Source organism: Dysidea avara, chromosome 3 (genome assembly GCF_963678975.1).
Source record: "Dysidea avara chromosome 3, odDysAvar1.4, whole genome shotgun sequence".
Lineage (NCBI taxonomy): Eukaryota > Metazoa > Porifera > Demospongiae > Dictyoceratida > Dysideidae > Dysidea > Dysidea avara.
This window is the reverse complement of record NC_089274.1, coordinates 25054869-25066824: the sequence shown is the minus strand read 5'-3', so window position 1 is coordinate 25066824 and position 11956 is coordinate 25054869.

Below are 11956 nucleotides of genomic sequence, written 5' to 3'. Positions count from 1 at the left end.
AGTGGAATATCATTCACAGAGTAAGTAGTAGTAATTGGAGAGCGTTTGTTTGAGATGTACAGAGCCTCACATTTAGGTGGACCAAGGCGAAGTTGCCAGTGTTCTGACCAGAAAAAGACATTATTCAAATCCTCTTGCAGTAAATTGCAGTCACTACTGGACTTAATCTCTTTATACAGTGCTACATCATCAGCAAAAACATTAAGCTCAGAGTGAGATATGACTTCATGTAAATCATTGATGTACAAGGGGAACAGTAGCGGTCCAAGAACTGAACCTTGGGGCACCCCCAAGAGAACTGGTAACCAATCAGAGTAGCAGCCATTCACCACCACCCGTTGATGACGATTGGTCAGAAAACCCCTCAACCAATTCAGAAGTGACCCTGTAATCCCTATTGCATTGAGTTTAATAAGCAGATGCTCATGAGAGACAGAGTCAAAGGCCTTTGCATAATCAAGGAATATACAGTGGGTAGTACTCCGACGTTCAAGACAAAGTGCCCAGTTATGAATCACAGACAACAATAAGGAAATAGTAGAATGGTTTGGGCAAAAACCATGTTGACATTTACTAAGTCTACAGTGATTAGAAAGGGCAGATCCAATTTGACAACGAAGAATTCTCTCTATCACCTTAACAATAATAGATGTGAGACTAATAGGTCTGTAGTTACTACAAATCACCCTTCTTAAATACAGGAACAACATTAGCAGTGACCCAATCCTGTGGCAGCTTTTAAGTTATCATTGACTGATTAAACAGTTTAGACAAAGGTACACAAATGTAAGCAGCTGCCTTCTTTAATAATAATGGAGGAATAAGGTCAGGACCATAAGCCTTAGAGACATCAAGGTTAATCAATTCCTGAAAAACATCAGTAGTCAGTTGTGGGCATGGCAAGGAAAGAAAAAATGTAACTACATGCATACATACATACATACATACATACATACATACATACAAAAAGAAAAAGTCCTATAAAGTAACTACAAAATCTAGTTCAACCAGTCTGGGTCGATAGTCCATTCTTTACAGTTCCTCCCAAAAAAAGATCCTCTGAGATGCAGAAATTGATGCCCCAGCCATTTCATCTAAAACATTCTTTTTTTAATTTCAGGTAATGGCCTCTTGTGTGGTGTACAGTACTTAGCTAGTTTTAAAAATTTAGACTAGTCAATATGGAACAGATCAGACTTTACAGACTCCTTGAGCCTTCTTTACCTGTACACAAATACTAATACTAATATTGTAGTAGCTGTTCAATAGTTTATAAGTCTCAATGAGGTCTCCACGTTTCCTTTGATAATACAGGGAGTAGTTTCCTTAATCTGGATTCATACGGAAAGATAGTCTGGGGACAAGTTTGGTCGCTCTTCTCTGCACTCTCTCCAAAGACCGTTCTTGTGCCTTTCTTAGGTCCCTTTGTAGTTCCATAGCATCACAGACACTCTTGATTATTGAGCATACCTTGGTATCATCCGCAAACATATCTAACTCACACTGAATAACTTCTGCAAGATCATTAATGTACAATACAAAGAGCAGTGGTCCTAGTACCAATCCTTGGGGGACTCCACAAGTTACTTTAGACCAATGAGATTGGATTCTATTTAATACTACTCTTTGTAAATGACCATCAAGAAAATTCTTTAACCACAGTAGAAAATTGCCTCCAATTCCATAGCCTTTTTAACTTCTCAATAAGCCGGGCATTGAATCAAAGGCCTAACTTAATAAATCACATCTATTTCAGAAATGTTTCGAGAAATTAGCATTTACAATGAATAATATAGCACTACATAGCAGCTAAACTTAATAACTGGCTTGTCACCATGAAGCAAGGGGACACTAGCAAACCAATAGCTAGGCTAATAGCTAGCTAGCTATATCAAAATTGATCAAGACTGACTTGGGGCATGGGCTCCACTGTCACCACTTGCCTATTTATTATCACTGCATAGGTGACTTGAATATTGGCATCCTCTGTGATCAATTTTGACAAGTCAATGTACTCCCATCAAGGTAATTCAAAGAATGCAGAGCTACATACATACACCTGTGTCTATGCGTTCATCTGATTTAAATATATACAAAAATTAGGAATTAATATTCTTGATTGCAAGAATTTTTAATTTTTGGCTGTTACAAAGTTAGGATGTGCAATCTATCTGCCATTCCAATGAGCATGGCATCAGCTCCATTGATATTTCAAGGTAGCTATAAACTGAATAAGGACTACATATAGCTATGTATAGCAGTTAACTTGCATTTGCAATAATTAAAGACCCTGCAGGTCATATGCATCAGCACTGGTAGCTAGTCTGATTCTTGTCATATCAGAATGTGTGACATGATGATGTTACTGTCTATGATATGCAATAGACAGCCATAGTTCAATTACCTTACTAGTAGAAAGCTAGGTAGCTAGCAGAAGCAACAAGTGCAATTGTATTGTAGGCACAAGATGCAAGGAAAGAGCAAGGGGAATTACTCAAGGGATAATCACTTCTAAAGATCAATGAGAAGTAATCAAATTTATATTTAACAAGAAATGGTTAAATTGAGAAATAGTCTTACTATTCTATAGAACGTCTACATTTATTTCATTGAAGCCATAAAAAACAAGTGTGTGAGCTGAAATTGAACCCTTCATAATTATGACCAACTACACTATAACTACAAACTAAATCATTTTAAAAATCGTTACATTTTTTATTGGTACACTGTATATAAAGAATAGTATAGCTAAACAGTTATGAATATTATGTTGACATGTGACATTATATAGCTGAGTAATAAGTACTAAAGCTATGCAAAAACAGAGTCCACATTGTGTCATACATACACCCTGTAGCAGCTATATCATTCTTGCTGAATGACATGCTGTTCGCCATAAATTGGATTAACAGCAACTGAGGTAGTAGATTCATAGAGTGATGATTGAATTTCATCTTCTTACATAGATACATCCAGTAATTCATAATCTGCAATGATATCTTCATTTGATGATTTCTGTACCACTCCATCAAAGTTTGCAGGAGTACTGATGTTTTGTGGCATCGTTGAGTTTTCATCTGTAACTGTTCTGTTATTTGTTACCGCTGGTTCTGCTGGAGGATTTTAGTGCCATGAGTTAGAGATATTTGTGGCTTCTTCTCTTTTTTTTGTCAACTTTTCTGCGGCCTCCTAAATTAGGATCTCTAACCAAAGAGTAGTGAATCTCACCCAAAGAATCACTGTAAAAATTGTAGAATATATTATTATAGCAAATAGAAATATAGCTACTTGTATGTACATAGTGTCATTGTGCTGCATAGATAACATTAGGACCTTTAGTAAATATACACTAAGTTGTCTTTTACGTCACTTATGTGTGTCCATACAATGTTAAGCAGGCCCATGCCATCATATTATAAGTGTGTACACAAGTACTAACTTGTATAAATCATTAATAACAACACAGGTCTGGCTCCTTGGCTTTGATGAATCACTTTGTTTATTCTTATGCCTGGTCCAACAAATCAACACTACCACATTGCACAGCACCACAGTGATAGCAAAGACAACTGCAGCAGTTGGAACAACTTTAATAATCAGATCACAATCAATGCAGTCACTATTGCCTTCTCTTTTCTGAGCTACTGGGCAGCTAGAATCAGTACCTTGCACTGTGTAATGTCAATAATGTACACTGACTAGTCACTTGTAAAGACAGTCATACCATTAACAGATGACACTGTGATAGCTACAACAAAAGATCACTAGTATATATGTAAATTAGCATGTGACATGTATGCATGTGTATTATTTCTTACAGTTACACCATGTGGTAACAGAATTGGATTACTTGATGAGGCATTGCTAACCAGTTCTGTACTAGGAACACGCACAAGTGCCACATCCTATAATAGTCCTCATGAGCCAATGGAAGCCAGAAAGTCTAGGTTTGGATGGTGCTCCAATTATCTTACATGCAATAGCACAACAGATGAGTATGAATACATTGAAATTGACTTTGGTGCTGAAGTTGTAGTAGAAGCAATAAGCACTGTTAGTGCTGGTGATGGTTATGTGACTCAGTATTATGTGCAATATGCAAGATCCAATGGAGAATATAATTGTATTAGAGAACAAATATCAAATCAGACTATACGTTTACATCTGCAATATATATTTTGTATACCCATAAACTATATCTTTGCAGGCGTTTGTTGGAAATAGCAACTGTAATTTGGGTGAAGAGTTAAGAAATTTTTCTCATCCAGTATTAGCTCAGTTTGTACGTGTTTTTCCTACACAATGGGTTGGTACTTCAGCCTATCTTAAAATGGAACTGTATGGATGCTTTATTGATGGTACGTACATAGGACCAATTGGTATACTAGCATATTGACTATTATTGATGTTTATAAAATGTATAGTGCATGGGTAATTTGAGCTTTCCATAATGTTGTATAGTATAGATTCCATGTGTCATTTTATACACTCAGCAATAATACATGTAATATGATTCCTGAATACAGTAGCTATGCCACAAATCTATGGAAGACAATAGTATAGTTGTCATGTGTGTAATGATGATCCACAACTTGTGGGAGTTGTGCTTTACTCTTCACTGTTTTTAGAATCTCTCAGTTACCATACTTTATCCAATTACATATTAGGAATATTTATTAGCTAACTACACAGAATTGTGACTGCTATTCGGAGGTACGTATTTCTGTTAACTAAGATACCAATTATTATTGTGCAGTTTTTGGGCTTACTCCTATGTATAAATACTGATTACTTCTTTTTTTGAATTTAATATTACAGTAGTGTTTGTGCTTTGTGGGGAGGTAAACCCACATAACTGTCATGCTTGCCTTACACAGAATGTTTAACTCTCACTATATTTGATGCTAACAGAGCACAATCAGTGATGGTAACATCATCCCGTTCTGATTCTGACGAAGTTTCAAACTTATCAGATCCATGGTGTGCTGATGCTGATGCCCCTCAAAATGTTACCATGTAGTTCAGTGAATTAATTTATTTGACACAAATACAAGCTGTTAGCACCGATGGTATTCATTTTAGCTTGTACACTGATTCAAATGGGAGAGTCTATAATAACATTAACAAAGCAAATGTAAGTCTTTTACAGGTGTTGGTCCTATTGAAATGTTCTTGCACTGGTGTATAGGAATTTAAGTGGAACATTTACTATGCCAATATGGCCACCAATTAATTCAAGTTACTTTCAGTTTCATATGTATAGCAACAATGGCTTTCCTTGCTTTGCTGTTCAGCTAATTGGATGCCCACTAAGTCAAGGTATGCTGCATGATATATATGCATACTAAGTTTAGTATACATTTTAAAATCACATATAAGTTCTACTGACAGGGAAAGTATTCACTTTGTTTTATTGTGTTGCATGCATCCACTATGTACATAGTGTGTATTTTAACAAAGAAGCTATACATATGTGTGTGGGTATTTTTTTAATATGATGTGAAGAACCTATTTAGCTAAACATGCTTGGGTTACAGCTACTCATTATTGTGTGTGCGTGCGTGTGTGTGTGTGTGTGTGTGTGTGTGTGTGTGTGTGTGTGTGTGTGTGTGTGTGTGTGTGTGTGTGTGTGTGTGTGTGTGTGTGTGTGTGTGTGTGGGTGTGTGTGTGCGCGTGCATGTGTGATAGCATGCATATGAGTCACTGAAACATCTATGGTTAAACCAAAATTCATGAACTCATATATACCACAGTAAAATAACTTTGCTAATAACCTTGTAAAACTATATATATTTTTTTGTACAGTTGTCCACCATTTGGAAAGCACAGATCATATGCCAGTAATGTCTTCTATCGCTCAGACATGTCAGCCACCAATAGCAGTAAATTCAACTGGTAACATAAACCTTCAGTGTTGTCACAATGATGCATGGCTATAATGTGCACTGATTGAAAGAAAATCTAAGCAAATATAAATCCCCTCCAGTCCTGATAATACAAATGTAGCTATATTTCTTTGGCCTGTCTTAACTATTCATGACTAGCTAGCTATGTCTACTATATAACTTGTAACTTCTAACCACCCCCAAAGAAGAGTTATAGCTAGCTAGCTAGCTATTAGCAGCTTAATTAGCTAACTCAGAGAGTAGTTATATAATTATATAGTTTATATAATAATTGACTTACTTCCAGCAGTCTTGGTAATTTCATTTGTAAAGTACAGAAAACAGTTGTAGAACAGAAGAATTTTGATTTTAGTAAGTGGAATAGGACGTCGACCCATTTACACACGATTCTGGCTCGGTGTGACTGAATGAACCTTGGAATGAACTCAACTGAGCTGCAGATAGGCTACGTAGCTAGCTATATTACTAGCCACTAGAGATGCGGGACTCACAAGTTGATCAGGATAACCTGTCACACCGTCAATAAAAATCACCTAGCTACACTTCTACGAAGTTATAGCAGTGCCCTGCAGGGCAGAACAGCAGGTGACCTTTACAACTGATTGAGTTGTTTACCCCAAGGTTTCCATTAGAAATAGCTACCGTAAATTTGTGCTGAATTGTTTTTGTTGTTATTTTTGTACTTTACAGCATGTTTACAAAATACATGCAAGAGATGTTTGATTACATCATTAAAAGTACACGAAAAAATTTGGAATTTTCAACTAGAGTAGGGGGTCGTTTACATCTTGACGTAAAAAGGCACTTAATCCCATGGGGCTCCCATGAGAAGATTTAACGTGAGCACTCCCATGGGTCACTCATGGGAAAGAATAACGTCACTATACCCTTGGGTCACTCATGGGAAGATTTTACGTACTTTACACTCACGTAAAATGCTGGTAGAAGGTAGGAGATCCACTTGAGAGCCTTATCCCTGGGAAGACTTTACGTAACTTTGTAAATCACGTGATACAAATGTCACGTGATGCGATCTAATCACGTGAGCATTGTTAATCAAGATTCCTATCGACTTGTTAAACTTATCACGTGAGCATTGTTGTACGAGACTCCTTGTTAAACAATAGTGCTGAGATGTGTTCTCTGTCGAGATCAAGATCTACATGGATTTTACTGCTCTGCTTTGGAAATCCTCTTTGCTTCACACAACCTCGTAGCTCTGGATGCTGAGCCATTGGCTGCTGGTGTCATTATCGGAATAGCCCTTCTAATTACTGTAGTGGCTGCAGTATACTTATATACAATTCCCTTAGTCATGCGAGGGTAAGCTAGCTACTATTGTATTACTTCTATGCAACTACAGCTAGCTATTTTTAGATTTTACACTACTTTCTGTCTGATAGAAGCATGGAGAATGCTATAGATACAATAGGGGTAAAAGGTGAGCTTAAAATTTCTCAGTGGATCAGAGGATCAAATGCAGCTTGGATACAGGAGTATGACAAACTTACACCATCACATGGAAATTTTAATCTGAAACATGGTGGCGACTATTCATAAAAATTTGCTATTCCTATATATATGGCTTTATACAATGAGAAATAAAGTCACTGATAAAAAATGGCCATTATGCAATTCTGGGTGTATCCCAAATCACAAAAGGTCATGAATTCATTACTACAGAAGACAATAAGATTACAATACCTTTTACTTTCAACCTGCTCAGGTAGCTAACTCTGAGGAACACCAACACTAATGATAGCTAGGTAAATGATGAGTGAGGAAGAAAATTAGAAAACGTTGACAAACGCAAAGTTAACGTCAGTATCCTGATGTGTATGAAACTGCCCAGACTCAGTGTGTTATCAAATAAATGATTACAAAGCATTATAACAATTAGTGGAAAGTGATCCTGGTTTTATTTGGAATGATATCCATTTGTCTAAAGGAAAGTTAAACAAAAGTAGGCTGGTGGAAATGGATGTAGGTGGTAAAAAAGAAAATATTTATATTAATCTGCACCCTGTGGTGGAGTGAAAGTATGCAGTGAGCCTTCATGCAGCTATGTTGCTGCAGTGTGAGAAAAAAAGATGATGCAAATTGCATCCATTTGCACCATTAAGCCATGTAAATGACTGTGCAGTAGAGTTTGCATATTTGTTTCCAGAAAATTCAAATGACAACCGTCATCGGATATTTGCACTCATCAGAAATCAAAAAGAACTGACGATTAATTTACATAGTCATGCAATTCATGGGCCAACTAAAACTGCCAAGTGCGTACAGGAAAATATTTCTAGAGCTGCATCACTTAATTCAACACTAGCACCTATTGATATAAGTCAAGGAAACGGTTTAGAATTTGTGCCAGGTGTAGTTGATAAGGCTAGTACACATTTTGGCCAAATAAGGACTGAAATAAAAAAGGCCAAACTGACATCATCTGCAGAGAAAACATTTGACTTTTTACAGATGGAACAGAATCTTGATAAAATTGATACAGAAGAGATTAAACAGCTAGGTGACGCTACTCAAGGATATGTGGTTAAAAAATTATCAAGACCATATCTAGTTTCTGCTGGACTGGAGGATGGAATAAAATACATATTGACAATGAATCCATACATGAGTGAATCGCTATCAATGTCTGAGTTTATACAAACAGATATAACAATACAATGTAAGTACAGAATTTACATACTTGTCCAATACTATAGCATTTGACTATTACTTGATGGAATGGGAAGTGGTGTCTAGGGTACATCTTTCCCATCAAAATAGCGATGCGCATGCACTTTCTTTCACCAAAATGTTTTAAAAATGCAAAGCGGATCATCCCAATTTCCGAAACTCTTTTGAGAATAGTGACAGATTGGTCAGATACTGAAATAAATGGATTAAAAAGAAGTATTGGAGAAGATTCAGCCATGCAATTACTGATAGGTTGCAAGGTGCATTGGATTAGATCCTGGCACTGTGTACGTGGCAGAGTATGGAAAAGGTTAAAGAAAAAGCAGATATTCAACAAAACTGCTACAGCTAGTATACACTGTGATGCCCCTAGTGCACTGAAATACTTTAAAGTATTGTGCTCACAATCATCTACAAAAACTCTACTTAATGTTATAAAAGTTTTGTCATTGGAAGAAGTGGAATTTCTGGACAAAAACTGCAATTGGATTGCTGCTAAGAAAAGGGTTGAAAGGTGGATCAGCCCTAACACTTAAAAATGCTACATAAAGATCATGCTGACATGGATATTGATACTTGGAAGAGATGTCCACCAACAACCAATGCTGTTGAACAGAAGAATAGAGATTGTAAAACTGCTACTCCACAATTGTTACTTCCTGCTTTAGTTAATCTATACAAAATGGACAAAGCTCTTTGTGCTAAATATGTTGTTGCAAAGCAAGGACATTCAGTGTCCTACAATGACCAAAGTGAGGCTAAAAAGCAAGTGACTGCAGCCAAATGAAAACAGCAAAGAAAACGCCAACATCAGCAAGAAGCAGAATGCACCAGTCTACCAGATAAGCATGCAAGATGACTTGAAGAAAAGGTCTCTTCGAAAGTGGGCCAATTTATACTTTTACGGGGATTTCATTCTTATAATAGACTTTAGGTAGTAGCTGCTTTTATTTTTGAGTGTGTCTCAGTCCTTGACCTGATGACTTGATGTGTCTTAAGCTTGATATGCTATGTTGCTTGATATATTATACTTGCATTGAGATGCATATTATTATTGTTATTTACCTTATGCACAGATCTAAATCTTTGGTTTTCAGTAGACTACAGAGTAGCTTGTTAAGGTATATATATCATGAAGTGTGTTTCATGCATGGGCTTATAGTGCTCATTATACATACATGTAGTTTGACATGGTATTTGTATTTACATAATTACATCAGTTGTATTGGAATATAGCTTGAGTAGTGAGGTCAAGAGGGCAATGCTGCACAGGCAAAGCTGAGGTTTCAACCATGAGCACTCTACAGTATCTTTTGTACAGTATCACTAAATGGTACTTTAACTGGTATATAGTATTTTTTATGTATGCTGTCTTCAATGTGAAACGGTAAAGGTAAGCATGTTAAATAGCGTAAAGGGAGAACAAGATTTAGCTTTGTTCTTCAACGTGTTAAATGTTGGGTTTATACATGATGTCTTTCAAAAGAATGCTGTATTTTGTGGAAAATAAACCTCAGTGATCCTCCCATGCAAAATACTTTATAATGGTTAGCTATTATTATTCAAACTTACAATATTGGAAGTTTTGAGGTTTTCTGGCCAAAAACACCACCCCAAAACCAGCCTCACAATACCTTCATGGTGCCTTGGCAGTATTGGTTACGTATAGTCAAGCCCAAAAGCCTTCAGTACAACCTGAAACAATTTCAATAGTGTAAGCCACCAATTACCGGCACCATGTCATCCGTTTGGAATGATGTGTTATATGAAATTCCAGTTTGCACTATTCAATAGAGCAGTCTTTAGTCTCTTAGCACACATAAATTTAACATTGGTGATCATCGTGTAGTGAGTGAAGTTGCAAAACATATCATGCCCCAATTATTGGCATGAGGTACATATTATTGACACTCTTTACTTCAGTGATTGACCAATTATCTGCAGATTTTGCAAATTAATCAGTATCTCTCTGGTGCCTTGTTGGTTCATTGTGAAAGTTTTGTGGGATATACAGTCCTTGGATAACTCTGTTTCACACAAGTTTTATGAAGATGAAGACAGCCATTCAAGAGATATTCAGTTCAGAAATAAAAGCATACTGGTTTCCAATACAAAATTATTTTACATAACTTCATATATTCCATAGTTTGTATAATTTACAAGTGCCAATATAATTGGTACCTGTCGATAATTGGCAACTTGCGTACACTAGATTGCTATGAATTTTTTATTCAGTAGAATTGACTAACTGACTGATGCCTTCAATCAAGTAACTTGATAACAGTTAGGGTTACAAGCTTGCACTGTTAAACATTGTTTCAGCCTGACTGGTGCCTTTTGGCATACCACAGTACCTACAATGTATGCACACATCATGCCATTTCTTTTCACTAACAGTGCAAAATGTCAGTTTGTAGCACATACGATTTCTTCTACGTATGCTGATTATCATGTTTATCTTGAACAAAATAGTCTGTATTTCCGTAGTGGCCAGATTTACTGCAAAGGTGTTTCTCATATCTGTAAGGCTGTGTAGGGAATATCTGTTTGTAAATTTTATAAAATAATTATGTTTTTGTGTAACTTAAACAGTTATGTACATGTAAGTTTCATACAAAACATAGCAGTGTATTGTGGCAGGTGGTTTATCCGTGGACTCATGTGCTGTCATTTTAAATTTACAGCAGTAGACATGCTAGAAAAAGGGCTTCAGCCCAGATCCAGTCACATAATTATGCCATAATTCTCAATATTGTATATGATGCATGTATATTATTTACATGTATATATTTGTATATAGCTCACAGAGTGATATCGGTACCATCTACAGTAGAACCTCTATTTAACGGACACTTTGGGACCAACCAATTTTAGTGAAATTTTACTGTTATAAGGAGGTTGTCCTCTTTCAGAGGTAAATTGTATTGGTAAAGGTCTATAGGGACTTCAGTAACTGTCCTTTATAAGGAGGTTAAATGTACAGTGTCCTTTACAGGGAGGGTCCATTAAAAGAGGTTCCACTGTACAACCCACCTGACTTGAGTTTGATGGGGAAAACCATTAAAATAAAGTTTTCTATAAAAGGAGGAGTAGAAAAGTGGCACAAAGGGACAGTACCAGTGGCAGATCTAGGATTTTAAAAGGGGGTTTCTGAAAGTTGGCATAGCTGAATACGACATCTGATGACATTTCTCTGGAAATTTTTGAGATTTTAGAAACTGAGATTTTTTTTGAAATCAGATTTTAGGCTATTTTTAGTTACCAATTGCAACAAATCCAATGCTTTAAACTGTAAATACTATAGCTAACTCTATAGGGAAAATATGGTGACTACAAACTATAGCCTTGGTTGCTCTATT